Source organism: Schistocerca serialis, chromosome 6, assembly GCF_023864345.2.
Source record: "Schistocerca serialis cubense isolate TAMUIC-IGC-003099 chromosome 6, iqSchSeri2.2, whole genome shotgun sequence".
Taxonomy (NCBI): domain Eukaryota; kingdom Metazoa; phylum Arthropoda; class Insecta; order Orthoptera; family Acrididae; genus Schistocerca; species Schistocerca serialis.
In genome coordinates, this window is record NC_064643.1 from 745,355,202 (window position 1) to 745,381,607 (window position 26,406).

General features: G+C 43.7%; 1 protein-coding gene and 1 pseudogene across 1 annotated transcript in view; both read right to left on the reverse strand.

The window, feature by feature from the left end:
• Positions 1–26,406, reverse strand: part of LOC126485059 (uncharacterized) — a 104,870-nt gene that overhangs the window by 22,922 nt on the left and 55,542 nt on the right. The window lies entirely within an intron of this gene.
• On the reverse strand, positions 6,865–6,982 carry LOC126485391 (5S ribosomal RNA; annotated as a pseudogene).

The following is a 26,406-nucleotide window of genomic DNA, read 5'->3' on the forward strand; positions in this document are numbered from 1 at the left end:
TGAAAGACTCTCTTCGTGGAACCAGGTTTGAAGATGATGACTCCCTTGTGCATGCTGCCAAACAGTGGCTCCTACAAGTTGGTCCAGAATTTTACCGTGCGGGTATACGGGCGCTGGTTCCAAGATGGCGAAAGGCAGTTGAGAGGGATGGAAATTACGTGGAGAAATGAAAATATTGTTTCTAAAGGATGTACCTACACACTGTAAAACTTTCAAACATGTCGTATAAAAGATGGATTAAAAAAAAAATAGTGCGCATTTCCTTTGGAGTGATCCTCGTAGGATTTACCGCCAGCACAGACTGGAGTGAGACAAAAGCCGCCTTCATAGCGAGACAGTGCCTTTTGAGAAAGCACACCGCGTAGTGTGGAAGGTCGTAATGCTTCCACTAATGTTATAAACTTTATTGCAATGTGGTCATAAACATTATGAAGAATCGGGCGGATGTTTCTATGTGTGTGTTGAATCCATTAGTAAGTGAAGGGCGCTGCCACGTGCAGTGCTTATGCACACAAGACAACCAATTATTGTTGCTACATTTGTGATCGTAACTCTGAGCATCTTCAGTGACAGTGCGGCGGGGCGGGGTCGGTCTCTGCATTCTCTCTTTCACCTAGATATGCTTCTTTCCGACGTCCCTTCACTCTATAGTAGCAGATACGTGCTACACAGTGTAAAGCAGTGTTGATGAAAACACTACCTAATACCTACCACACAGAGGCCCCGTAATTCGTGTTGAAAGTCAGTTCCTGAAAGTTCATTTTTAAAAAATCAGGCGTTCGGAAGATGCAGTCTACTTACAGAAAGCATTTAAAATTAGATTGAATCTGCTTTTCATTGTGTATTCAGGGGATTCTTTGATGACACTGATCATTATTTAATCTGCAGCGAAATTGGGATTGTGAGGCCAAAAGTGCAGGTGGTCAGGTCCATATGTAGGACGATAAGAGTGGAGAAACTTCAGGATAAGGAAATCAGGCACAAGTACATAACAGCGATCTCAGAAAGGTACCAGTTAGTTGAATGTAGTCAATTACAGTCATTGGAAAAGGAATGTACAAGGTACAGGGACACAGTACTAGAAGTGGCTAAAGAGTGTCTTGGAACAGTAGTGTGTAAAAGTAGGATGAAGCAAACAGCTTGGTGGAATGACACAGTCAAGGTAGCCTGTAAAAGGAAAAAGAAGGCGTATCAAAAATGGCTACATACTAGAACTCAGGTAGACAGAGAAAGGTATGTTGAAGAAAGAAACAATGCCAAACAGATAATTGCAGCATCCAAGAAGAAATCTTGGGAAGAGTTTGGAAACAGGTTGGAGACTATGGGTCAAACTGCTGGAAAACCATTCTGGAGTGTAATTAGCAGTCTTCGAAAGGGAGTTAAGAAGGAACTGACAAGTATTTTGGACAGGTCAGGAAAACTGCTGGTGAATCCTGTGGATGCCTTGGGCAGATGGAGGGAATATTTTGAAGAGTTGCTCAATGTCGGTGAAAATGCGATCAGTAATGTTTCAGATTTCGAGGTAGAATGGGATAGGTATGATGATGGAAATAGGATCACATTTGAGGAAGTGAAGAAAATGATCAATAGATTGCAGTGCAATAAAGCAGCTGGGGTGGATGAAATTAAGTCGGAACTCATCAAATACAGTGGAATGTCAGGTCTTAAATGGCTACACAGGATAATTGAAATGGCGTGGGAGTCGGGACAGGTTCCATCAGACTGGACGAAAGCAGTAATCACATCAATCTTTACACATGGAAACAGAAAAGATCGTAACAACTACAGAGGTATCTCTTTAATCAGCGTTGTGGGTAAAATCTTCTCAGGTATTGTTGAAAGTAAAGTGCGAGTATTAGTAGAGGACAAATTGGATGAATATAAGTGTGGGTTTAGGCCTCTTAGAGGTTTTCAGGACCAGATCTTTAACTTACGGCAAATAACGGAGAAGTGTTACGAGTGGAACAGGGAATTGCATCTATGCTTTATAGATCTAGAAAAGGCATATGACCGGGTTCCAAGGAGGAAGTTACTGTCTGTTCTACGAGATATGGAATAGGAGGCAAACTTTTGCAAGCAATTAAGGGTCTATACATAGATAGTCAGGCAGCAGTTAGAGTTGACGGTAAATTGAGTTCATGGTTCAGAGTAGTTTCAGGGGTAAGACAAGGCTGCAACGTGTCTCCACTGTTGTTCATATTATTTATGGATCATGTGTTGAAAACAATAGACTGGCTGGGTGAGATTAAGATATGTGAACACAAAATAAGCAGTCTTGCATACGCGGATGACTTAGTTGTGGTGGCAGATTCGATTGAAAGTTTGCAAAGTGATATTTCAGAGCTAGATGAGAAATGTAAGGACTATGGTATGAAGATTAGCATCTCCAAAACGAAAGGAATGTCAGTGGGAAAGAAATATAAACGGATTGAGGAAATACGGAAGCGTCCGATCCCGCCCGTCTGCTTTGACCCATGACGTCACAAATATGGCGGAAACAAAAACAAACACACACACTTTCCACAAGAAGCCTAATGACACTAACGGGACAAGCGCGGGAAATGGGGTGTTTTGGGTGGGGGGCAAACGAAATATAAACAAATTTAGACGCCTTGCGTAGCTGCAACGTGTAAGTGAAGACAGCCATGCATGAATACCCACCCACCTCCCCAGGGGTCGTGACCCCTGCAACCCATAGAAGATAAAGATGCTTCAGTAGCTGATTAGTGTTTTTTGTCTTTTAAAAAAAAATCTCACGGGATAGAACGAACAGATCAGAAAGATAAATTTAATAAACTAAAACTGAAATTGGAGGAAACAGATAGTTAAAATAAGTAATAAGTGTTTTTAAATTTTAAAAAAAATCTCACGAGATAGAACGAACAGATCAGAAAAGTAAATAAAATTAAAACAGAACTGGAGACAGCCACACTCAAACCAAACTCCGCACCGTCATGACGTCACACACGACAACACCCGACGCGTGGGATCGGACGCTTCTGTCGACCCCGGATTGAGTGCCAAATAGGAGGAACAAAGTTAGAACAGGTGGGCGTTTTCAAGTACTTAGGATGCATATTCTCACAGGATGGCAATGTAGAGAAAGAACTGGAAGTGAGGTGTAACAAAACTAATGCAGTGAGCGCTCAGCTACGATCTACTCTCTTCTGCAAGAAGGAAGTCAGTACCAAGACTAAGTTATCTGTGCACCGTTCAATCTTTCGACCAACTTTGTTGTATGGGAGCGAAAGCTGGGTGGATTCAGGTTACCTTATCAATAAGGTTGAGGTTACGGATATGAAAGTAGCTAGGATGATTGCAGGTACTAGTAGATGGGAACAGTGGCAGGAGGGTGTTCACAATGAGGAAATCAAAGAAAAACTGGGAATGAACTCTATAGATGTAGCAGTCAGGACGAACAGGCTTAGATGGTGGGGTCATGTTACACGAATGGGAGAAGCAAGGTTACCCAAGAGACTCATGGGTTCAGCAGTAGAGAGTAGGAGGAGTCGGGACAGACCAAGGAGAAGGTACCTGGTTCGGTTAAGAATGATTTTGAAGTAATAGGTTTAACATCAGAAGAGGCAGCAATGTCCACTGGACCTGACGGGATACCAATTCGATTCTACACAGAGTACGCGAAAGAACTTGCCCCCCCTTCTAACAGCCGTGTACCGCAAGTCTCTAGAGGAACGGAGGGTTCCAAATGATTGGAAAAGAGCACAGATAGTCCCAGTCTTCAAGAAGGGTCGTCGAGCAGATGCGCAAAACTATAGACCTATATCTCTGACGTCGATCTGTTGTAGAATTTTAGAACATGTTTTTTGCTCGAGTATCATGTCGTTTTTGGAAACCCAGAATCTACTATGTAGGAATCAACATGGATTCCGGAAACAGCGATCGTGTGAGACCCAACTCGCTTTATTTGTTCATGAGACCCAGAAAATATTAGATACAGGCTCCCAGGTAGATGCTATTTTCCTTGACTTCCGGAAGGCGTTCGATACAGTTCCGCACTGTCGCCTGATAAACAAAGTAAGAGCCTACGGAATATCAGACCAGCTGTGTGGCTGGATTGAAGAGTTTTTAGCAAACAGAACACAGCATGTTGTTATCAATGGAGAGACGTCTACAGACGTTAAAGTAACCTACCTCTGGCGTGCCACAGGGGAGTGTTATGGGCCCATTGCTTTTCACAATATATATAAATGACCTAGTAGATAGTGTCGGAAGTTCCATGCGGCTTTTCGCGGATGATGCTGTAGTATACAGAGAAGTTTGAGCATTAGAAAATTGTAGCGAAATGCAGGAAGATCTGCAGCGGATAGGCACTTGGTGCAGGGAGTGGCAACTGACCCTTAACATAGACAAATGTAATGTATTGCGAATACATAGAAAGAAGGATCCTTTATTGTATGATTATATGATAGCGGAACAAACACTGGTAGCAGTTACTTCTGTAAAATATCTGGGAGTATGCGTGCGGAACGATTTGAAGTGGAATGATCATAGAAAATTAATTGTTGGTAAGGCGGGTACCAGGTTGAGATTCATTGGGAGAGTGCTTAGAAAATGTAGTCCATCAACAAAGGAGGTGGCTTACAAAACACTCGTTCGACCTATACTTGAGTATTGCTCATCAGTGTGGGATCCGTACCAGATCGGTCTGACGGAGAAGATCCAAAGAAGAGCGGCGCGTTTCGTCACAGGGTTATTTGGTAACCGTGATAGCGTTACGGAGATGTTTAATAAACTCAAGTGGCAGACTCTGCAAGAGAGGCGCTCTGCATCGCGGTGTAGCTTGCTCGCCAGGTTTCGAGAGGGTGCGTTTCTGGATGAGGTATCGAATATATTGCTTCCCCCTACTTATACCTCCCGAGGAGATCACGAATGTAAAATTAGAGAGATTAGAGCGCGCACGGAGGCTTTCAGACAGTCGTTCTTCCCGCGAACCATACGCGACTGGAACAGGAAAGGGAGGTAATGACAGTGGCACGTAAAGTGCCCTCCGCCACACACCGTTGGGTGGCTTGCGGAGTATAAATGTAGATGTAAATGTAGAATGTTAGCACTGAATAGGGGATCATGGAGTAATTTTATAAGGGGGCTATGCTCCAGACTGAACGCTGAAAGGCATAATCGGTCTTAAATGATGATGATGATGCTTTTCATTCATATGGAAACACATGAAATGGCTATCAAGTCCGTATTTAATATGGTAATGCTCTATCATTCAAAGTTCACTGTCTGTACAACATAGTTTCACCCAAAAAGCAGTCAGAATTTTTGCAAGTCTGTTCCGACTAATTTTCACGTGCTGACAGTCACAGTCCCACAAGTATTCGCGAGTTAAACGTTCGGTCGTTTCAGTGGTCTTCTTAGTAAGAAGTTGACGTCCCCTTAGAAAAATTATGAATTACAGTGCTGGATAACCTCTTCTACGTTATTTGATATTCAAACAACTGAGCAAAAGTGAACGTACTCAGTTCTCTCTTTACTTATTCTGATCGTCATTAAAATGTAAGTAGGCTGTTACGGTTTTTATGTTAGTAACGCCACGTAGCACTCTGTATGAAAATCACTGACTGTGCTGTGTGCAGTCTGTGGCTGGTTGGCATTGTTGGAATATTCGCTATTGTGTTGGGCAGTTGGATGTGAACAGCGCGTAGCGTTGCGCAGTTGGAGGTGAGCCGCCAGCAGTGGTGGATGTCGGGAGAGAGATGGCGGAGTTTTGAGCGGACGATCTGGACGTGTGTCCGCCAGAAAAAAGGAAATTTGTAAAGGTGGATGTCATGAATTGATAGATATATTATGACTTTTGAACACTATTAAGGTAAATACATTGTTTGTTCTCTATCAAAATCTTTCATTTGCGAACTAGTGCCTTCAGTAGTTAGAATCTTTTATTTAGCTGGCAGTATTGGCGCTCGCTGTATTGCAGTAGTTCGAGTAACGAAGATTTTTGTGAGGTATGTGATTCATGAAAGGTATAGATTATTGTTAGTCAGGGCCATTCTTTTGTAGGAATTATTGAAAGTCAGATTGAGCTGCGCTAAAAAATGTTGTATCAATTTAGTGATGATCAGAATAAGTAAAGAGAGAACTGTCTGAGTACGTTCAGTTTTGCTCAGCTGTTTGAAAATCAAATAACGTAGAAGAGGTTTTCCAGCACTGTAATTCATAATTTTTCTAAGGGGACGTTTCAAAGTGCTCGCCAAAGTATTCCGTACAGAGCACGAAACATGCCACGCGGAATTCTTACTACGACCAGAAAGTTCACACACTCATACTTTTCAAACTATTTAATTTAGAAGCACCAAACTTTCATTAAAATGTTCGTGACTCCAGTTGCTTCAGTCACGAGGCATTCGAGCCGCAATTAACTCACTACTTCTTCATTTTTCAGAGTATTTTTACGGAGCTATCTAACATGGTGTTATCCGTAGGCCGGTTAGCAAGAGACTATCTCGTTCTACTCACTGCCCACGCTACTATATTCGCGCGCGAACAGCTTAATTCTGATTGGCGGCTGATCTAAACGTCTAATCAGAGTGTTCCTTCCAGATCATTCTCGCGGCAAAACTTGCCTTATTCAGTCAATAATCTGATAGTAATTAACGTCATTAAAACTTAAATTTTTAGTATATTGTTTAATCAAAATAAAGCACTCCGTCTTCAGGCCACGAGTAGCCTACCGGGACCATCCGACCGCCGTGTCATCCTCAATTAGGATGCGGATAGGAGGGGCGTGGGGTCAGCACACCGCTCTCCCGGTCGTTATGATGGTATTCTTGAACGAAGCCGCTACTATTCGGTCGAGTAGCTCCTCAATTTGCATCACGAAGCTGAGTGCACCCCGAAAAATGGCGACAGCGCATGGCGGCCTGGATGGTGACCCATCCAAGTCCCAACCACGCCCGACAGCGCTTCACTTCGGTGATCTCACGGGAACCGGTGTATCCACTGCGGCAAGGCCGTTGCCTTTAAGCAAAATAAGCGAAGTACGAATTATTCTCCAAACTGATAAACTTTTCCGCCTCTAACTTTCATTTTGGTTGCTTTTATACAGAAGCAAGCTCACACGGACATACGTCATTTGAATCATGGCTGTACCATAACTTTCGCATGGTCTGTTTGTACAAGGTTTCATGAAAAATGACATTAAGTTTTAACGTATGCCCCACATACACTCTCTAACATTTTCACGCATTCACACAAGAAAATATAACCTAATAATAATTTTGACCGATTTTTGTATTACGTAATGCACAGTGACTAAAGTCTTAAAAAAATTCTAATTAATTCATTTTTATGCACTGGTAACTTTTTAATGGCTTAAAATGATAATGCTAGTCAATCTGTATTTGTTCCTAACATGGCTTTAAAAAACAAGCGTAGGTTTTAGGATTTTTAGGTAATTTCCTTTATATCCAAAACTATAATACATAAAAATCTGAAATTTTGACAGTATCATTCCATTTATAACAAAAGGTAGTGTACCAAATTTGAACAAAATCGGATAATAACTAATATGGATTATTTAGATTCGTAGAAGGTATGAATCTTCGTATTGACTGACTGTTGGCTATGGAGTTCTCACGGCAGGCGTCAGCTGCGCTGTGAACAAAGCGACAAAAAATATTGCCGTCCTGCAGCCACCGTACCAAACGGCTGCTTGCCTTACTGCAATGAATGTCATCTCCTAATAACTTGCTACGTTACAACAGTAGCAGACTGAATTGTGCCTGTTGTGTAGAAACTAGCTAACCGATGGTATGACACCAGTATTTTTTGAGATGTATTGCAATACCAAGTAGCCAATTATTTTGAAGTTACTCGTGCAAAAAGAGTGATTAAGAATTTAATCTGGCCACACACGTGATTAACCGTTTTCAAATCTATGATACCATTGGTTATTTCAATGAAGGTTTTCAAGATATATGGGAACAAATTTCTTAGCTTGAAGAGTGCCTAGACACTTTTTAGACACTTCCTGCCAGATTAAAACTGTGTGCAGGTTGACGACTCGAACACAGGACCTTTGCCTTTCGCGAGCAAGAGCTCTACCACCTCAACTACGGAACACGACTCACGACCCCTGCTCACAGCTTTACCTTCTAAACTCCACTAAAGCTCCCCAGATAGAATTGCGGCTCTAGCACGCCTGTAAAGAAGGATATGGTGGAGTTACGGCTTAGCCACAACCTGGTAGATGTGTCCAGAATGAATTTTTCGCTCTGTAACGGAGTGTGCAATGCTGTTCGAAACTCGCCTAGCCGCCTGCTAAGTTAACGCTTTCAGGTACGACCTGTTGCAGTATAGGCAGTGAATGATCGCAGCCTATTTGCCGTCCGAAGGTGAAGGATTGCTATAAACTGTACCGTGCTGTGGCTAGACTTAAACGAGCATACAACTGCAGCACGCATAGTTCGTTTTGTGAAGCGCAATGTGCGCGTACGGTTAAGATGAACAATACCGTTAGAAAACGAAAGCGCCTACGTGACGTTCACTTCACATTGTGGTCACAATATGTCGTCTAGTACCCGCTCGTCAATGCGCACCACCCTTGTCCATCATCCACACAGGCACCACAGGCGTGTGTAAAACGGCGACATGCACTGGAGACCAGATATTCTCACATCTTCAAACTCACCCGACGAGTCAGTTTCACACCTTCCAACTGACCCACACGCTGATGTTCCGCCGTCTGACGCCGATGAGAAGTGTTACTACCAGCTTCCATGACAATTAAACTAACTGACAATGTCGTGACTGATAATTAGACCGAGTGAGGTGGCGCAGTGGTTAGCACACTGGACTCGCATTCGGGAGGACTACGGTTCAATCCCGCGTCCGGCCATCCTGATGTTGGCTATCCGTGATTTCCCTAAATCATTCCAGGCGAATGCCGGGATGGTTCCTTTGAAAGGGGACCACCGATTTCCTTCCCCGTCCTTCCCCAATCCGATGAGACCGATGACCTCGCTGTCTGGCCTCCTCCCTCACAGCAATCCAACCGATAATTCACAAGTTCAAAATACTTTTATCAATCATTTTCTAAATGTAGCAGCAAACAGAGGATTAAATGGTTCAGTTGAAGGAGCAAGAGGACACATTATAAATCTCATTCCACAAAACTTCAAGTGATTAGAAGTAGTAGCTGAAATTAATACACTTCTGAAAATTCTAAAAGGAAGAGATCTTGTGAGGTGGATAATATTTCAGACAGAATTCTGAAAAATTGTTCCAACTCAATAAGGAATGTCCTTAATGATACATGCAGTGCATCACAGATACCGGGAGTTTCTCCAGACAGGTTAAAATATGCAATTGTTAGACCACTTCATGAGAAAAGTGACAAGACAGACTTAAAGAATTATCCTAACATCTTTTTTTCCAAAATATTCGAAGAAGTAATGTACTCAAGAGTAGTCGCACATTTAAATGGAAGAAATTAACTTAGGATATCACAGTTTTGATTCCAGAAATGTTGCCCAACTGAGAATGCTATTTAAACATTCACTCATTAAATAGTACGAGTAAAAGCCTTAAATAATAATATATCACATGTTGGTATCTTTTGTGATCTCTCTAAGGCCTTACTTAGATTGTACAGACCACAATACTCCCTTCGGGAATATCAAGTTTTACGGAACTTATGGCTTCACACATAGTTAGTTTGTGTCATACTTGAAAAACAGAATAATTCAGACAGTGTCGGAAAGGTGGAAAATTTTAGTGGCTGGGGTAAAATTACAAAGATAGTCGCACAGGGTTCAATTTTGGGTCCACTTCTGTGTCTTATACAAAATTGTGACTGACCCTACTCTTAACATTCAACAAGCAAAATTGGTACTTTTGGCAGACTGTACTAGTGTTATAATAAATAAATACCACTGCAGAGAAAGCAACAGAACAGTTAGTAAATGATATTTTCCAAAGAATTATTAAGTGGTTCTCTGAAAATGGACTCTCCCCAAATTTTTAAAAAACCGCTCTAAATTTAGATCTGTTCAGCAAATAGAGTCGTGCCAGAAAATGATGTAGCACATGAGGCGAAGTCAGAAAGTAGGGTATATTGCTCCTCACTTTTGGACGTACATGTTGATGAAAACTTCAACTGGAAGAAGTATAGTACTGAGCTTCTCAAACAGTTAAGTTCCTGCTTTCGATCTTCGTATAACTGCTAATTTTGGAAACAAAGGTATCAACCTCCTGACATATTTTGCGTATTTCCACTCAATGTCAAAAGGAGCAATTTTGAAAACATTTGAGAATAGTGATTTGTTGTACTCATTAGAAATTATTGGGGGAAGAAGAGCTGTTTAACTTAGCTACTCGAGAAGTTCAATAAAATGGTTCTTCATTTTGTGATTTCACCATTGTGTACACACAAAATCTTGGGATATTGTACCTTATTTATTGACTCCTGTTCATGTACTACATTAAAAGTCGGGGTTATTTTGTTTGTTTTACAGAAGAAAATGAACGGTTCTCCATTGATTATTTAGTATTACCGTTTACGTTAGCGTTTATAATTCTTGAAACAACAAACTGCAATTTTAAGAAAGGAGCTAAGTTTTGTTGTACAAAATCTCGGAACTCCTCCAGAATCTTTCACGAAGTACCGGTATGGTTACTGTCGTTTAGATTGTTAAAATTATTTTCAAACTGATGCGGTGATAATTCGTCGAGGGAAGTTGTATCTGACTCATGGTCTATGTCAACACAGAAGAGCTTCATCTGCAGTCAGTGACATTTTGCGTCTTATTATCCACTAGTGTTCAGCACCTCTACGCATAGATTCCATAAATGTAAACAAATGTATCAGTATATATAGAGGTAATGATTTTGGAAACTTTAACTTACTCTTATAAAAGTGCCACATAAAACCAATAAATTAACAAACAATCGGTTCTCTTTTTTCCATCTTTGAAACAGACAAACAAACAGGGAATTAGTATACTTTTGGCAGTCAACGAGATAAAGCAATGTTTCACACCAAAACGGTGATATACGTGTATGATGTGGTAACGATATTAGACGGGTATCAAATAGATAAAATACATCCAACTGCAGTACAGTCACAGCTACACTGAAACAGCAATATGTTGCACTTAATACTGAGAAGCTAATCGAAAGACAACTGTTCTTTCGGAGTTTCAGTTTTTGCTCACAATATTTTTACTTTTCCTGGAGATATGTACCGTCTGCGCAACTAATTGTAGGCAGTTTGTTTACTGTAATACGCGTTTTGCTTCTTTTACTTGGAAAGCATTATCATTGGCGATTTCCAGCGCTGTTAACTCATTTGTCTGGTCCTGGAGATGTATTCGTTAGTTTCCACATCCCAGCTGGCCGATTTCTGGCGTTCTTTCACCCACATTTGTCACATTGCATATATCACTTGCACTTTATATTTTGTGATCAACATATGTTGGTCACTAAATGGAAATCGTCACTGATGATGCTTCCCAAGTATAAGAAGCGAAACGCGTTTGGCAATTAGCAAACTGACAACAATTAGTTGCGTAGGTGGCACATACCTTCACGAATTTAAAGCAGCCAAGGGAAAGACGGAAAATATAAGAAATACGATTTTTACTTTTCTTCAACCGCGAATTGTCTTTGCAATTCTTCATGTGTTGCTGCTATAGTCAGCTTAAGCAGTTTCTTTGTGCCTCCACTGACATATTTATCTTTGGAACTCTCTTTAGGCCATAAGCCAATGAGAAACGTTCGAAAGACTTTTCGAATCACGAGGTGCCATTGTTCGAATTGAGTCGCCATTCTAGTATATGTGTTGTTCCGTTCCGTTGCTAATTCTCGTTGAGCTCTGTTTCATTTAGGGGGGCAGCCTCTCTTTGTCTTGTGTCGGTTTAGATTCCTACATGGATGACGCAATAGAGTGTCATCTTTTCAGTCATTTGCTGTGGCGAATATTGTGGAATATATAGGTTATTTTAGAAGTGCTTTCCAAATATCGACGCAGTTAACTTGCGATCACTCCTCGTTCACAAGTGCGATGCTATTCTGCGTGGTGAAATGGAACCTTATTAATTGCTCACTTTTCGTTAAACGGAAACTGAGCGTAAGGTCGAAGATTATCATTTTAGTTCACCGTGCTGTAGGTTCGAAGTTATCCTATTCTACATTATAAAAGAGTTATCATCTTACCTGAAATTGTGTATTGAAATTGTGTGGTTTGGTTACTCTGTGTGAAAATATTATTTGTATCTGCTGTTTTGAGGACCCATGTGGATTCTGTAACACTGTTGCATTGCTTTGAGAATAATGTATATATTTATAGCATTTTCTCTAAATTATTTCATCCAAACCATTCATTGTCTTTGCTCAAAACAATTACATCCTGCAGTGCCACTACACTGTTCATACTTGTTACAGACAACGTTTTCACGAAAATGCTCTGAGGAGGCACGAACAATTAACTAACTTAACTACCTCCTGTAATTTCAAACCATTAGAAAAAAAATGCTGTTTCTTTGAAAGAAGTTAGGTTTCAGATGTGGAAAGTTATGTCGTCGCCTGCTCTTCGGAAAATTGCTGAGTTTTGAATACGATGTGTGAAAGTCGAATATATGGTAGCGAGGGCCTTTCTGTTTGCAATAATGGGAGGAATTTTTGTTGTGTTCTGATCTTGGTGGTTCAAGAAAGCATTATTTCATGTTTACATTCAGTGAGTACAAACATTAGGTAGCATCTTCATTTGCACTGTTTGGGGCTATAAGCCAAAAGCAAACACACTTACCAATTATTCGTCTGTTTCTTGGAGAGAAATTACTTATTGTTTCATGTTTGAACAGTTGTAAACGCAAATTTCATTTCCATTTTGCATATATTAATTAAGCGTTTGTCTGTATTCCAATAAATATTCCCTGTCAGACAGTGTCTCCAATTTGATTTCTGGAACAAACAGGTTCACATGTTACAGCACAGGTTAATAATTCAGTACTTTATTTAATTGATCGATCCAGTTTATTAGAAACACACACCTTACACAGTGAAGACCCAAGAATCAGATTAGAAATATTCGCTGTCAGTAAGGGTGCAGGAATGGTGTCCTAAAGTCTGCTGGATTGAGCTGTCTCACGCTTCGGCAGCCCATCAGATTTTAGAAAGAAGAAAACTAAAAAAAGAGGGGGCAATTATTTAAAAGAGCTCTAAATTACACAGTACTGCAGACTGGCGTACGTAATTACGCTCTTAGCAGGACGAATACAATCATTTAGACACATTAGGGAGCCGTAAGCATTACTAATAACCGCTGCAAACGGTTCGCTAAAATTGTTCGTGAGACATTAAAGAATATGGCGGGCTTCACACTGCTGGAATTACCTCACGGCTCTGGAGAGGTATGCTACCCATGCTCGTCGCGGAATAGGAAGACGGATTTTCAGTTCAGAAATACCAAGGAATCATTTGATAATTTTAATCCAACTTATTGTATCCTCTTGAAAATTATAGATACTCTGTGTTCCAGTAAGAATAATAACTTGTTACATGCTTATAGCCATCAGTCTTTTGAATCTGTTGATGTTATCCTCTGTCTTTATCTCTTTGTGCCACTCTGTCTGTACACGATCTAAACGCAACGTCAGTGATAGTCTGCCACAAGTTTTTACTATTACTTTTTCTACATGCTTATAGCCATCAGTCTTTTGATTCCACTGATGTTATTATCCATCTTCATCTCTCTGTGGCACTCTGTCTGTAGACGATCTTTGCGCAACGTCAGTGATAATCTGCCTCAAAGTTTTTGGTGTTACTTTGCCATCATCCTGCCAACCAGTGTGTATTACGCCGTTAGCTGATACGGTTGTTAAGCTATAGTCCTCTAGATGTTTGTTCTCTTGACGCTTCGCTTTATTAATCTCAACTACTCTCTCATCAGATTTTTTTGCCACTCAATATTGAATCTTTGGATTTCGATTCAAAGTTGTTTGCACCCATATATTTTTTTGTTAGCACTTGTTGAACAATGTGGCCGCAGTACACTATGCGTGAATCTTCTACAGCCATATATACACACTGGCGAGAAACATTTGAGCATACAACTAGCTTTCACATGATGTGTCACTGCCAAGTAACATAGCTCGATGAAACTTGGACATTACGTAGAAAGAACTGCCGCAGTGTAGTATGGAAGATAACAAAGAAATATGCCACAAGACTTACGATGCTCTTGGACGTTACAAAAGCCGGAGCATGGTTCTCAATAGTGTGTATGATCACGGGCGGCTATGCGTGCTGTGAAACTTGCTTCCACGCACCACAACGCTGGCAAGGAGTCCTTACGGAGGGACATTCTATTCCTCCACCGGCGTGGTTGACAACTGTAGGATGATCGGTCGTTCGTGCAAGCGGACGTGATGCAATGCCTCTCCACAACGCGTCACAAACATGCTCGATGGAATTTGAGTCGGTGGAACGATAGGCTAGTCCACTCGCCGAATGTGCTCTCGTTCCAAGATGCTACTCTAGGCGGGTGTAAAATGAATGTGCGCAACGGAAAATATTGAACACGAAAATGAAGATTTGTCCTCTCTGACTACTCCCTGAAGCTGATCTTAGGATCTCTTAACGCTGATATCTCCTCCTTCTTGCTCTTTAACATATAAATTACAACATCAACATAAATGAATAATTAAGGGAACTGGTAACTACAAATGATAAATGCTCTTTCTGCTTATACATGTATTGTGGATTAAAGCCCCTTTATATATTACGAATGTTTAAATATCAATGTCCAATGGACACAAAGATATACAAATGGATTTCCTAACAAATATGTTTCATCAATTGTCCAAACCTGCCCCTTCTTACAAGGGAACCTCCCCATCGCACCCCCCTCAGATTTAGTTATAAGTTGGCACAGTGGATAGGCCTTGAAAAACTGAACACAGATCAATTGAGAAAACAGGAAGAAGTTGTGTAGAACTGTGAAAGAATAAGCAAAATACACAAACTGAGTAGTTCAACGGAAGATAAGCAACATTAAGGACAATGGGAACGCAGGAGCGCCGTGGTCTCGTGGTAACGTGAGCAGGTGCGAAACGAAAGGTCCTTGGTTCAAATCTTCCATCGAGTGAATATTTTAATTTTTTATTTTCAGTTTATCTGACAAACTCTTATGTTTTCATCACTTTTTTGGGAGTGATTATCACATCCACAAGAAAACCCAAATCGGGCAAGGTAGAAGAATCTTATTACCCATACGCCAAGTGTACAAGTTAGGTGGGTCGACAACGTATTCCTGTCATGTGACGCACTTGCCGTCACCAGTGTCGTATAGAATATATCAGATGTGTTTTCCTGTGGAGGAATCGGTTGACCTATGACCTCGCGATCAAATGTTTTCTGTTCCCATTGGAGAGGCACGTCCTTTCGTCTACTAATCGCACGGTTTTGCGATGCGGTCGCAAAACACAGACACTAAACTTATTACAGTGAACAGAGATGTCAATGAACGAACGGACAGATAATAACTATGCAAAAATAAAGAAAGTAAAATTTTCAATCGAGGGAAGACTTGAACCAGGGGACCTCTCGTTCAGCAGCTGCTCACTCTACCACGGGACCACGGCGCTTGTAAGCTCACTTTGTCCATTATGTTGCTTATGTGGCCCATGGACTACTCAGTTTGTATATTTTGCTTATTTTTTCACAGTTCCACACAACTTCTTCCTGTTTTCTCAATTGATCTGTGTTCAATTTATCAAGGCCTATCCACTGTGCCAACTTATAACTAAATCTGAGGGGGGTGCGATGGGGAGGTTCCCTTGTTAGGGCTACGCGATCTAATATAAATAAGGCGAGCTGACTGGCATCACTTACGTACCAAACATGAGAACACACTAATTTCAAAGATGATCTACAGAGGTGTGTAACTTCAGTGGAAGTAAAATTTACGTGCTCACAGCTGTTTAGCTTTATAGCCCTAATACGCTGAAGCAATTAGGAATGTCACCGTATGTACTGCGTCCATTGCGTCGGAGTGATGGTTCTCGTACACGTCTGCATCGACGGACGGAAGAACTCCAGTCATATATATATATATATATATATATATATATATATATATATATATATATACGGGGCGTCCAGAAAAGGACTCCCTGATTTCAAAATTAAATATCTCGAAAACAAAGATCGATAGAGGAATGCAGTAAACGGTATGTTTATTGTGAAAGCTGTAAGAAGTTTATACAGCAGTTTGAAATAAAAGTTACAAAAGCTGCTAACAGATGGCGCTGTAATCGACATACGTAATGCCTAGTATAAATAGTGATCCGAAGCACAGAGCGATCAGTTCCACTATTGAAACGTGAAAGGATGTTAGCGTACCGAAGGAAGAGATTAAAACCATGTACTCCATTGAACAACGCGTTTTTCTGGTGCTAGAGTACCACAGGTTAGAAGAGATTCCTACGGCAACAAGGCGAAGATTTCAAGCATGATTTAATGTTCCAAAAGGACCCAATGCGAAAACCATTCGTACGCTCTTCGCAAAATTTCAACGAACAGGCAGCGTAACTGATGATCTAGTGGGGCATGTTGGCCGCAAGCAAACCGCAGTTACGCCTGAAAATATTGTCACAGTTTCTGGAATTATTCAGCGAAATCCAATGTCATCCGTCCGTAGAATTGCATCTGAGACTGGTTTGAAGCGTTCCAGCACGCAGAAAATACTGAGAAAGAGCCTACACATGTTTCCATTCAAAATTCAAACGCACCAGGCCATAGCCGTACGAGCTGTGCAACAAAGGGTTGCCTTTGCTAATCAGATGCTCACAATGATTTATAGTGAAGGATTTGATGTTGGCTCCATCTGGTTTACAGATGAAGCACACTTCCACCTGAATGGATACGCGAATAAGCAGAACTGGCGATTTTGGGGTTCCGAAAAGCCATATTGGTGTGAAGCGAAACCCCTGTATTCTCCTAAAGTTACTGTGTGGGCTGCAGTATGCAGCAGAGGCATTATTGGCCTTTTTTTCATTCGAGAAACGGTCACTGGTGCACATTACGTTGCATTTTTGGAACAATTTGTCGCCACACAGCAAGCGTTAGAGGATCGACCAGGTACTGAATGGTTTATGCAGTATGGAGCCCGACCACATCGGACCGAACAAGTGTTTCGCTTTCTTGAGGAATACTTCGGGAATCGAGTCATTGCTTTGGAATATCCCAAATTTACTGGTGCAGGCATGGATTGGCCTCCATATTCGCCGGATTTGATTCCCTGTGACTTTTTTTTTGTGGTTCACAGTGAAAGACATGATCTACCCGAAGCATCACGCCACGCTGGACGAGCTTGAATCGGCGATCTCTGTGGCATGTGAATTCATTTCGGTTGAGACACTACGAAATGTGATGGCAAATTTCATTCTTCGTTTGCGCCACCTCTGTAGTGCCAATGGTGAACGTTTTGAAAACATTGTGATGTGATTGTTTGCAAAGATTGTTTTCATACGGTTATTTCACTTCTGTATGCTGATATGAGCTGTACAGCTTAGAGCGCCATCTGTTAGCAGCTTTTGTAATTATTATTTCAAACTGCTGCATAAACACCCTATATATATATATAAACTCATTCAAACACTAGGACAGCATAAGACGGTCCTCTGACTAGTATCATCTAATACTGTCTTCTCCTTTCTGTGTTTTACAGACGAGAAACGCGAACTCCCAGCCTCAAGGACAGGGTTCAGATAAGGTCTGAACGTGAGTATAGGCAGAAGAAGTGCTCTCAGTCACTGAACACTGCAAACTCAACGACGACTCCCAATCTGGAGGCGAAATGCAGAATCGAATAAACTCGCAACAGTGCAGTGTCTAACCGTTCTAACTATAAAATCTTCTGAGAGCAAAGACAGCAATTCGGTCTGTACCAACTAAGCTGAGACTGAGCGACTGTAAGACATGGGCGCTCAAAACGGAAGACCTCTTTCTCTCCACAGCTGGATTCTCAGCTAAGCTCGGCTCCCCTCCCTCGTAACTGCAGAAAGCGAATCGTGTTCTCGAAACCACGGAATATTCTCCCTCTCTACAGATCCTTCCGAACGCCGACCAACCATATTTTAGTCTTTTGTCGTCCAGCGCGGAAAGTTGGCGAGGAAATCCCTCCCCCCATTCTAAATTCATACAATGGCTCGCATCTCAGAGTAAAAATCCTCGGAAATAGCCCAGCCTGTGTGATTTCCGAAGTAACATTTCCTTGTTCCTCTCTGGTGCGTCCAAGAATTTCAGAGTTTCCGGTTACCCTTGCGGCCTAGCTACAAAACCAGCCAGCCGCCACTCTATTGTGCTTCAGCGCTCAGGTGCCCCGACTATTCGGTTAGTGCTGCTTCCTGTGTTAAGCAGGACCAACACGACTGTATGGGCTTTTCCACTCAGCGTCTGAGTTACGCCTGCCGTTTCATTTCCACTGGAGTTCCAACCTCTAATAGTATAGGCAGTCATTCATTACACAGTTTTGATTACAAAGACACTCCGTCACCTTTCATGCAATAAGCGTTAACAACTACACTCCTGGAAATTGAAATAAGAACACCGTGAATTCATTGTCCCAGGAAGGGGAAACTTTATTGACACATTCCTGGGGTCAGATACATCACACTGACAGAACCACAGGCACATAGACACAGGCAACAGAGCATGCACAATGTCGGCACTAGTACAGTGTATATCCACCTTTCGCAGCAATGCAGGCTGCTATTCTCCCATGGAGACGATCGTAGAGATGCTGGATGTAGTCCTGTGGAACGGCTTGCCATGCCATTTCCACCTGGCGCCTCAGCTGGACCAGCGTTCGTGCTGGACGTGCAGACCGCGTGAGACGACGCTTCATCCAGTCCCAAACATGCTCAATGGGGGATAGATCTGGAGATCTTGCTGGCCAGGGTAGTTGACTTACACCTTCTAGAGCACGTTGGGTGGCACGGGATGCATGCGGACGTGCATTGTCCTGTTGGAACAGCAAGTTCCCTTGCCGGTCTAGGAATGGTAGAACGATGGGTTCGATGACGGTTTGGATGTACCGTGCACTATTCAGTGTCCCCTCGACGATCACCAGTGGTGTACGGCCAGTGTAGGAGATCGCTCCCCACACCATGATGCCGGGTGTTGGCCCTGTGTGCCTCGGTCGTATGCAGTCCTGATTGTGGCGCTCACCTGCACGGCGCCAAACACGCATACGACCATCATTGGCACCAAGGCAGAAGCGACTCTCATCGCTGAAGACGACACGTCTGCATTCGTCCCTCCATTCACGCCTGTCGCGACACCACTGGAGGCGGGCTGCACGATGTTGGGGCGTGAGCGGAAGACGGCCTAACGGTGTGCGGGACCGTAGCCCAGCTTCATGGAGACGGTTGCGAATGGTCCTCGCCGATACCCCAGGAGCAACAGTGTCCCTAATTTGCTGGGAAGTGGCGGTGCGGTCCCCTACGGCACTGCGTAGGATCCTACGGTCTTGGCGTGCATCCGTGCGTCGCTGCGGTCCGGTCCCAGGTCGACGGGCACGTGCACCTTCCGCCGACCACTGGCGACATCATCGATGTACTGTGGAGACCTCACGCCCCACGTGTTGAGCAATTCGGCGGTACGTCCACCCGGCCTCCCGCATGCCCACTATACGCCCTCGCTCAAAGTCCGTCAACTGCACATACGGTTCACGTCCACGCTGTCGCGGCATGCTACCAGTGTTAAAGACTGCGATGGAGCTCCGTATGCCACGGCAAACTGGCTGACACTGACGGCGGCGGTGCACAAATGCTGCGCAGCTAGCGCCATTCGACGGCCAACACCGCGGTTCCTGGTGTGTCCGCTGTGCCGTGCGTGTGATCATTGCTTGTACAGCCCTCTCGCAGTGTCCGGAGCAAGTATGGTGGGTCTGACACACCGGTGTCAATGTGTTCTTTTTTCCATTTCCAGGAGTGTATTTACAAGGTATAAGTGACGATATCAGTCCTCTTTAAATATTCATATATAGGGTGAGTCACCTAACGTTACCGCTGGATATATTTCTAAACCACATCAACTACTGACGAACCGATTCCACAGACCGAACGTGAGGAGAGGGGCTAGTGTAATTGTTTAATACAAACCATACAAAAATGCACGGCAGTATGTTTTTTAACACAAACCTACGTTTTTTAAAATGGAACCCAGTTAGTTTTGTTAGCACATCTGAACATATAAACAAATACGTAATCAGTGCCGTTTGTTGCACTGTAAAATGTTAATTACATCCGGAGATATTGTAACCTAAAGTTGACGCTTGAAACCTCCGACGTTCAGTTGCGTGTTGTAACAAACACGGGCCACGGTCGGCGAGCAGCATCTGCAGGGACATGTTTACGATGACAACCGTGTTTACGAGTGTGGCTGTAGTGCACTGTTGTGGTTTGGTCTAGCTGCCGCAGTGTCCGCATGCAGCGCTTGCTGCTATTGTTATTCTGCATTCGTCTCCGCACGCAGACCAACTGTAGTACACCGTGTTACCAGACGTCTGTGATAATGTAGTGTTGTAAGAACTGTGACCATGGTGTATTCGAACTCTGAAAAGGCGGAGATGATACTCATCTATGGCGAGTGTCGACGAAATGCAACCGCGCGACTGCTACGGCCGCAGGTTCGAATCCTGCCTCGGGCATGGATGTGTGTGATGTCCTTAGGTTGGTTAGGTTTAAGTAGTTCTAAGTTCTAGGGGACTGATGACCACAGATGTTAAGTCCCATAGTGCTCAGAGCCATTTGAACCATTTTTTGAGAAATGCAGCTGAAGCCTGCAGGGTGTATGCAGAACGATACCCGGACAGAGAGCATCCAACGTGCCGCACATTGCAAAACATCTACCGCCAACTGCATGCAACAGGTATGGTCGTAGCACGCAAACGGGCCCGTAACAGGCCCGTCACAGGAGAAGCGGGTGCAGTTGGTGTGTTAGCTGCTGTTGCCATGAACCCACACATGAGTACACGGGACATTGCGAGAGCCGGTGGACTGAGTCAAAGTAGTGTCATGCGCATACTGCATCGTCACCGCTTTCACCCGTTTAATGTGTCGCTACATGAGCAATTACATGGTGATGACTTTAATCATAGGGTGCAATTCTGTCAAGGGGCATTAACAGAGAATGCGTAGCAGCTCTACCTGTTTACCGATGAAGCGGGATTCACAAACCACGGGGCAGTGAATCTACGGAACATGCATTACTGGTCCGTGGACAATCCTCGCTGGCTCAGACAGGTAAAGCGACAGCGACCGTGGACTGTAAATGTATGGTGCGGAATCATTGGCGACCACCTCATTCGCCCTCACTTCATTGCATGGGCCCAAACAGCTGCAACATACATCGCGTTTCTACAGAATGATCTGCCAATGTTGCTCGAAAATGTCCCACTGGAAACGCGTCGACGTATATGGTATCAGCATGATGGTGCACCTGCACATTCCGCAATTAACACTAGGCTGACCCTGGACAGGATATTCGACGGGCGTTTCATAGGACGTGGAGGACCCATAAATTGGCCGGCCCGTTCTCCTGATCTTACACCTCTGGACTTCTTTCTGTGGGGTACGTTAAAGGAGAATGTGTACCGTGATGTGCCTACAACCCCAGAAGATATGAAACAACGTATTGTGGCAGCCTGCAGCGACATTACACGATGTACTGCGGCGTGTGCGACATTCATTACGCCAGAGATTGCAATTGTGTGCAGCAAATGATGGCCACCACATTGAACATCTATTGGCCTGACATGTCGGGACACACTCTATTCCACTCCGTAATTGAAAACGGAAACCACATGTGTACGTGTACCTCACCCCTCATGGTAATGTACATGTGCGTCAGTGAAAAAGACCAATAAAAAGGTGGTAGCATGTGGACGTAATGTGCTGTTCCAGTCTCTTCTGTATCTAAGGTCCATCAGCGTTACCTTTGGACCCCTACATAATTCGGCGCTCTCCGATACACACGATCGAACAGCGGAGGAGTGGTACTCAAGCGTCAACTTTAGGTTACAATATCTACGGATGTAATTAACATTTTACAATGCAACAAACGGCACTGATTACGTATTTGTTTATATGTTCAGATGTGCTAACAAAACTAACTGGGTTCCATTTAAAAGAACGTAGGTTTGTGTTAAAAAACATACTTCCGTGCATTTTTTTATGGTTTGTATTAACCAATTGCACTAGCCCCTCTCGTCACGTTCGGTCTGTGGAATCGATTCGTCAGTATTTGATGTGGTTTACGAAATATATCCAGCGGTAATGTTAGGTGGCTCACCCTGTATATGATGTACAACCTATCAAATGATACCTAATTCCGGTTTTAAATCACGGCAAAGTATGTAGATGCGCGCTTGTAAGTTGCGAAATTACAGCCACCTTACATCGTTCCGAGAGCTCCTTCACCTGCCCTGATCGATGTGGTCGTGCATTTGTCATCCTTAAAAATGCCCTTGGAAAGACGCACATGGCCAATGAGTACAGCGTCACAATAATGCTGAGGAATGAGTGTAGCGTGTTCAAAGTCACTTCGCCCGAAAAACGTTATGCCTCCCGCATCATTATATGTGGACCACCAAATGACTACGTTCGACAATGTTCCTGGGTAGATTACGAGTTCTCACCCTTCCACAGGTGGGGTACGTCGAGAATCACTACTCAGACTGAATCTGCTCTCATTCGAGAATAGCCTGCGACATCGTTTCTCGTTAGTCCAGTCACTTTTTCTCTTGGCATCATCGCAAATTGTGCCGACGATGTGGGGGTGTGAGCGGAACACAACGTACTGGTCATCCAGCAAAGAGAGCACCCCCATGCAGTTTCCGTGCCATTGAGGAACGTGAGATTGCGTGCCTTGCACTCCTGCTAAATGTGGTTGCAATTTCGCTCGCTGTTTGACGTGGGTCCCGTGTTGCCTGTTGTTCAATGTAGCGGTCATATGCTACTGTAGTTGACCATCTCATCTCTTTCGGAATGCAGTGCCCGAGGTTCGGAACGCTCCCCATGCACGTGAAACAATGCTGTAAGCAATATTTATGTATGTAACTCCTTGGCTGGGCTAGGCTGTTTTGAGGGAATAGACCAAACTGCGAGGTCATCGGTCTTATCGGTTTAGGGAAGGACGGGGAAGGAACTCGGCCGTGCCCTTTCAAAGGAACCATCCCGGCATTTGCCTGGAGCGATTTAGGGAAATCACGGAAAACCTAAATCAGGATGGCCGGACGCGGGATTGAACCGTCGTCCTCCCGAATGCGAGTCCATTGTGCTAACCACTGCGCCACCTCGCTCGGTAATTCCTTGGCCACACTCGTCACACTTAGTCCTTTTTTCAGTTTCCTTATGACTCCCCCCCCCCCCCTCCCTCCCCGTCAAGTCTTTCAAATTTTGTCTGCGGGCCAAGTTGTACTGAAGAACACAGCCACAGTGCACGGTAACTACTCGCTGATTGATACAGTCTCTCTTTTCTCTGTTCCTTCAACTGCCTCGTGTTGCGGAACCAGTTCCGTTTGGTAGAATATGGTTCAAATGGCTCTGAGCACCATGGGACTTAACTTCTGAGGTCATCAGTCCCATAGAACTTAGAACTACTTAAACCTAACTAACCTAAGGACATCACTCACATCCATGCCCGAGGCAGGATTCGAACCTGCGACAGTAGCGGTCGCGCGGTTCCAGACTGTAGCGCCTAGAACCGCTCGGCCACTTCGGCCGGCCGTGGCGGAATAGTTACGCTGATCTCACGCTGACATCCACGTTTCTGTGCGTGGCTAGCAGTCCTCAGGCAACATCACCCACAAGCTCTTTCATTGATTTCCGCCGAGTGGTTAAATTATCTGTCCATCCTTAATTTTTGCAGAGCAGAGTAGTTCCAGAAAATTCGTGTGGGTTTAAGATCAAGTGATTTAGCGGGCGATTCGAGGAACGAAAGGATGCCTGAATATTTGTCGAACCACGGACGTATGCGTGCCACCTGATGAAAACGACTGTTGTCATTTGGACGACTGGAGTGTACAAGACATACTCCTCGCGAAGATGTAGAAGAAAGCACACATTGGGTCACCGAAAATCCTTGTAATCTGAATGAGTGAACTGAAGTGAGGGAACGAAACACCGCCAACACAGGATCACCTTCTGTCTGTCCGCTGTTAGCTGAGTGGTCAGCGTGAGAGATTGCTGTCCTACTCGCCCGAGTTCGATTCCCGGCTAGGTCGGAGATTTTCTGCGCTCAAGAACTGGGTGTTGTGTTGTCTTCATCATCATTTCATCCCCATCCGGCGCGCAGGTCGCCCACTGTGGCGTCGAATGTAATAAGACCTGCACCAAGGCGGCCGGACCTACATCGTAAGGGGTCTCCCGGCCAATGACGCCAAACGCTCATTTCCGTTTACCTTCAGTCTGAGTTATTCCCACCGCACATAGTAGATTAAACGCCTCTCGTGGCTTTGCCTCATTTGAAAAGAAGTGAAATTGCGAGTCGTTGGACTACTGTGCAGTGCTCCGATCAGCTACTGTAAAGTTTCTGTTTTGTTTGGACCACTGGAGCCATGTAACTTTTGTAATTTTACTCGCCTCTCTGGGCCGTGACATTTAAAAGGCACCCGACTCCAAATATCCATTGGATGCAGTTCCATCCGCAATGTCTGTACTTGCATTCGTTGTCGGCGGCAAGATCTGTTTCGTATGAAACTGATTATAATTGAGGAGGCAAGACATTTGTCTAAAGTCCCCGTCAGATAGAATATTTTTACGGCTTGTATTCTTACAGCATGTTACGTAGCTGCGGTTATTACACCATTCTTTCTAGGTTCGAGTATAATTACTTTTCTGGAGACTAGGAATCTACTCTGTAGGAATCAGCATGGGTTTCGAAAAAGATCGTGTGACACCCAGCTCGCGCTATTCGTCCACGACACTCGGAGGGCCATAGACACGGGTTCCCAGGAAGATGCCGTGTTTCTCGACTTTCGCAAGGCGTTCGATACAGTTCCCCACAGTCGTTTAATGAACAAAGTAAGTGCATATGGACTATCAGACCAATTGTGTGATTGGATTGAAGAGTTCCTAGATAACAGAACGCAGCATGTCATTCTCAATGGAGAGAAGTCTTCCGAAATAAGAGTGATTTCAGGTGTGCCGCAGGGGAGTGTCGTAGGACCGTTGCTGTTCACAATATACATAAATGACCTTGTGGATGACATCGGAAGTTCACTGAGGCTTTTTGCGGGTGATGCTGTGGTATATCGAGAGGCTGTAACAATGGAAAATTGTACTGAAATGCAGGAGGATCTGCTGCGAATTGACGCATAGTGCAGGGAATGGCAATTGAATCTCAATGTAGACAAGTGTAATGTGCTGCGAATACATAGAAAGAAAGATCCCATATTATTTAGCTACAATATAGCAGGTCAGCAACTGGAAGCTGTTAATTCCATAAATTATCTGGGTGTACGCATTAGGAGTGATTTAAAATTGAATGATCATATAAAGTTGATCGTCGGTAAAGCAGATGCCAGACTGAGATTCATTGGAAGGATCCTAAGGAAATGCAATCCGAGAACAAAGAAAGTAGGTTACAGTACGCCTATTCGCCCACTCCTTGAATACTGCTCAACAGTGTGGGATTCGTACCAGATAGGGTTGATAGAAGAGATAGAGAAGATCCAACGGAGAGCAGCGCGCTTCGTTACAGGATCATTTAGTAACCGCGAAAGCGTTACGGAGATGATAGATAAACTCCAGTGGAAGACTCTGCAGGAGAGACGCTCAGTAGCTCGGTACGGGCTTTTGTTGAAGTTTCGAGAACGTACCTTCACCCAGGAGTGAAGCAGTATATTGCTCCCTCCTACGTATATCTCGCGAAGAGACCACGACGATAAAATCAGAGAGATTAGAGCCCACACAGAGGCATACCGACAATCCTTCTTTCCACGAACAATACGAGACTGGAATAGCAGGGAGAACCGATAGAGGTACTCAGAGTACCCTCCGCCACACACCGTCAGGTGGCTTGCGGAGTATGGATGTGGATGTAGATGTACATGTAGGTACGTTGGACAGTCCGCGTAGGCACGCCGCCAAAATGACCAGCTGCCTGGCCATGGCCACGTCCGAACACGACAGCTCGTTTCTATGCTGATTTCAAAGATCGTCCTTCCTCATACGTTCAAAAGAGTTTCCAGACTAGATTAATAAAAAAAGAAATAGAGAAACATTATGATTGTGGTTTTAGTGCATCAGGTGTTCTACATTCTCTTCCCCCACTTAAGTACAACACACAAAACATTCATACGGCATGTGAAGTGTCGGAAAAGTCCTTCTGTGAATGTTGTTCAACTCGCACGACACATTGACTTGAATGACTGTT